The sequence below is a fragment of the Coregonus clupeaformis genome, unplaced genomic scaffold (assembly GCF_020615455.1).
Source record: "Coregonus clupeaformis isolate EN_2021a unplaced genomic scaffold, ASM2061545v1 scaf0113, whole genome shotgun sequence".
NCBI classification, from domain to species: domain Eukaryota; kingdom Metazoa; phylum Chordata; class Actinopteri; order Salmoniformes; family Salmonidae; genus Coregonus; species Coregonus clupeaformis.
The window spans coordinates 395,971-400,365 of record NW_025533568.1 but is presented as its reverse complement, the minus strand read 5'-3'; the positions used below and the strand labels follow the sequence as shown (position 1 = coordinate 400,365).

At 43.8% G+C, this 4,395-nt stretch overlaps 1 long non-coding RNA gene across 1 annotated transcript; it reads left to right on the top strand.

Annotated features, from left to right (window-relative positions):
• The first annotated feature begins 372 nt into the window (after positions 1 to 372).
• On the top strand, positions 373 to 1,128 carry LOC123483450. The gene is made up of 2 exons (XR_006658251.1): positions 373 to 563; positions 694 to 1,128. It is a non-coding gene; the product is annotated as an uncharacterized LOC123483450 (long non-coding RNA).
• The last annotated feature ends 3,267 nt before the right edge of the window (positions 1,129 to 4,395 follow it).

The window sequence follows — 4,395 nt, the reverse complement described above, 5'->3', positions numbered from 1 at the left end:
CACAAAGCATTTATAACCTTGTCATGCATCTTGGTAGAGCATTGCAACGGCAGGATATTGGGTTCGATTTCCGGGACCACCCATACGTAAAAATGTATTCACGCATGACTGTAAGTGGCTTTGGATAAAAGTGTCTGCAAAATTGTATACATTATAATATAACCTCTTTCCCTCTTGGGTGCATAGTCAGTATTGGACCTGACCTCAATTTCCCCCAGAATGCTATGCTGCAGGATGACACACACGGTAAAGTGCAGTCATGCACAGCAAATCAAAACAGTGGTAGGGTCTTTTAAAACGTTGCTAGGGACTTTTAAAACGTTGCTAGGGTCTTTTAAAACGTTGCTAGGGACTTTTAAAACATTGCAAGGGCCTTTTAAAATTCATTATAATTTTTTGGCTACCTCTGTTTTTTTCCAAATTCCATTTTCTTGTTTTTGTTTTTCCAGTTTTTCTGCTTTACCAGTTTTTTTTTTAACACTTTTTAATCTGAGACTCTGATCATGTGATGAGTTCCCAAATCAGATGCCCACTTGTGCTGCCACTGGACAGCGGAAAATCAAGTAAGTTAACTTTTATTTATTGTCATTTAAATTAGTATGCAGTAGTTAAGTGTTGAGTTAGATTACATACTGTAGCTACTTCAATCGTTATTTCAACTAATTTCAACTTTCTTTGTGGTTTCTTTTAAAGGTTGGAACCAACATACAGTACCTCCAGCAGGAAGAGAAGCACGAACCATTGGTCCACCAGCTCAGGGACAAGCTGCACAACCATTGGTCCACCAGCTCAGGGACAAGCTGCACAACCATTGGTCCACCAGCTCAGGGACAAGCTGCACAACCATTGGTCCACCAGCTCATGGACAAGCTGCACAACCATTGGTCCACCAGCTCAGGAACAAGCTGCACAACCATTGGTCCACCAGCTCAGGGACAAGCTGCACAACCATTGGTCCTCCAGCTCAGGGACAAGCTGCACAACCATTGGTCCACCAGCTCAGGGACAAGCTGCACTATTCACAGCCCTGAGCAATGTTCAATGTAATTGCATTGCTGGATGTTCTGAAACTTAATGCATTTGTATTGTTTTAAAAATGTACAAATTAAAGGAAATGTATGGTTTAAACACATCTTTAATGTTTATTTGTTTTAACGTTTAGCTGTTTACATCATTAAGCCTCTATGTATGTGATGAACGACCAAAGGGGTCTGACTTTAAATGAAGTACAGCGTCATGCGATATAGAGTCTTTATGGATGTGTTATAAATGACTGAAGGTGTCTCATTTCAAACTAGGTATTACAGGACACTACATAAAGTGTCAATAAATAGGTTGTTAACGTTCTGCTGATTTTATGAAGGTTCTCTCATGATCCACAAGTTACTGTAGGGTGTGAGAAGTATTTAAATGGGTTGATGGACCTGCAAAGCTTGTGTGTGTGTGTCAGAACCAAGATGATTTGGAGTAGTCCATCCTGAGACCACCGCACCAGGTATTCCTCTTCTGTTCCCATGCTGGAGACCAGGGCTTGATTACAACCTGTTACAATGGTGTCAGGAAACACTGTGTTGTGTTCCGATTCTCTACCATTCACCTGTTTGCTCTATACCTCTTAAATCTATGATGGGGAGTATACCAGTGAATACTTCAAGAGAAGGATTAGAGAATCGGACTGCAGTTTCAGACACTTGGACAAAGGTGGAAAAAGAGAGACAGGAAAATAGACAGAGATGTAAAGGAGAAACTGTGTAACTGTGTGTTGACATCAGGACTTCCATTGTGATATAAAGCAGTGCATTATTCTCCTTCTCAGGGGCTGCTCAACGTGAGCCTTGTCCAAGCCAGAACAACCCAAAGGACGGGAGCTTATCTCCTGTTTCTGTAGTGAGACAGCTTGATGTACCAGTACACCACCTGGACAGGACACTAGTCTATCTCCTGTTTCTGTAGTGAGACAGCTTGATAAATAGTATACCCCCTGGACATTACGGAACTCTATCTAGGTCCAACATAAATATCAAATCTTTATTGTCCATTTAAGGTTGAAATAGAATAGGTTCTGTCAACTGGTCAGCTGAGATGTTCTGTTTTGCATAATTTGTCATCATGATGGAAGGCAACCTCTTTAACAGATCAACAGAGAGCTGTATTAGTGTTTCAACTCTCTTTGGTTCTCTCTCTCTTGTTATCTCGCTGTCTTTCTCTCTCCATCTCGCCATCATGTTGGAAGTCCCCTCCCTTCTCTCGGTATCTGTGTCTGTCTTCCCTGTCTCTGGCTCCAGCTCTGTGTCTGTCTTTTTAAAAAAAAATGTTATTTCACCTTTATTTAACCAGGTAAGCCAGTTGAGAACAAGTTCTCATTTACAACTGCGACCTGGCCAAGATAAATCTCCAGCTCTGTGTCTGTCTTCCCTGTACGCTCAAGTGTTTTGGAAAGAAAAGAAAGATGGGATACTTGTCATTAGTTTTTGACATCAGGTGGTCGAGTGTTGGTTTCTTGGGGAGGGGAGCGACTCGGGCCATTTTGCATCAAATCAAATTTATTTATAAAGCCCTTTTTACATCAGCAGATATCACAAAGTACTTATACAGAAACCCAGTCTAAAACCCCAAACAGCAAGCAATGCAGATGTAGAAGCACGGTGGCTAGGAAGAAACCTAGAGAGGAACCAGGCTCTGAGGGGTGGCCAGTCCTCTTCTGGCTGTGCCGGCTGGAGATTATAAGAGTACATGGCCATTAAGGCCAGATTGTTCTTCAAGATGTTTAAACGTTCATAGATGACCAGCAGGGTCAAATAATAATCACAGTGGTTGTAGAGGGTGCAACAGGTCAGCACCTCAGGAGTCAATGTCAGTTGGCTTTTCATAGCCGAGCAGTCAGAGGTCGAGACAGCAGGTGTGGTAGAGAGAGAGGGAGGGAGGGAGGGAGGGAGGGAGGGAGGGAGGGAGGGACAGAGAGAGAGAAGGGTCGAAAACAGCAGGTCCGGGACAAAGTAGCACGTCCATTGAACAGGTCAGGGTTTGATATCCGCAGGCAGAACAGTTGAAACTGGAGCAGCAGCACGACCAGGTAGCACATCTGGTGAACAGGTCAGGGTTCCATAGCCGCAGGCAAAACAGCAGAAACTGGATCAGCAGCACGACCAGGTGGACTGGGGACAGCCAGGAGTCATCAGGCCAGGTAGTCCTGAGGCATGGTCCTAGGGCTCAGGTCCTGAGAGAAAGAGAGAGAGAGAGAGAGAGAGAGAGAGAGAGTGAGAATTAGAGGGTGCATACTTAAGTTCACACAGGACACCAAATAAGACTAGTGGGATATCAACAGACCACCAACTTACTACCCTGAGACAAGGCTGAGTATGGCCCACCAAGATCTCCTCCACTGCATGAGCCCGAAGTGGCGCAAGACCGGACAGGAAGATCACGTCAGGTGACTCAACCCACTCAAGTGACGCACCAAGGACGGTGGGCCAGACTACACTCAATCCATGAAGAGACAAGTCTTCAGTAAAGACTTAAAGGTCGAGACCAAGTCTGCATCTCTCACATGGATAGGCAGACCATTCCATAAAAATTTAGCTCTATAGGAGAAAGCCCTGCCTCCAGCTGTTTGCCTAGAAATTCTAGGGACAATAAGGAGGCCTGCGTCATGTGATCGTAGCGTACGTGTAGGTATGTACGGCAGAACCGTAGGTTAGCAGTGAAACCTTGAAAATCAGCCCTAGCCTTAACAGGAAGCCTGTTTATTTTTATTTTATTTTATTTCACCTTTATTTAACCAGGTAAGCCAGTTGAGAACAGGTTCTCATTTACAACTACGACCTGGCCAAGATAAAGCAAAGTAGTGCAATAAAAACAACACAGAGTTACATATGGGGTAAAAAAAAACATAAAGTCAGAAATACAACAGAAAATATATATACAGTGTGTGCAAATGTAGCAAGTTATGGAGGTAAGGCAATAAATAGGCTATAGTGCAGAATAATTACAATAGTATTAACACTGGAAAGCTAGATGTGCAAGAGATTATGTGCAAATAGAGATACTGGGGTGCAAAAGAGCAAAATAAATAACAATATAGGGATGAGGTAGTTGGGTGGGCTAATTTCAGATGTGTACAGGTGCAGTGATCGGTAAGGTGCTCTGACAACTGATGCTTAAAGTTATTGAGGGAGATAAGAGTCTCCAGCTTCAGAGATTTTTGCAATTCGTTCCAGTCATTGGCAGCAGAGAACTGGAAGGAATGGCGGCCAAAGGAGGTGTTGGCTTTGGGAATGACCAGAGAGATATACCTGCTGGAGCGCAGACTACGGGTGGGTGCTGCTATGGTGACCAATGAGCTAAGATAAGGCGGGGATTTGCCTAGCAGTGATTTATAGATGGCCTGGAGCCAGT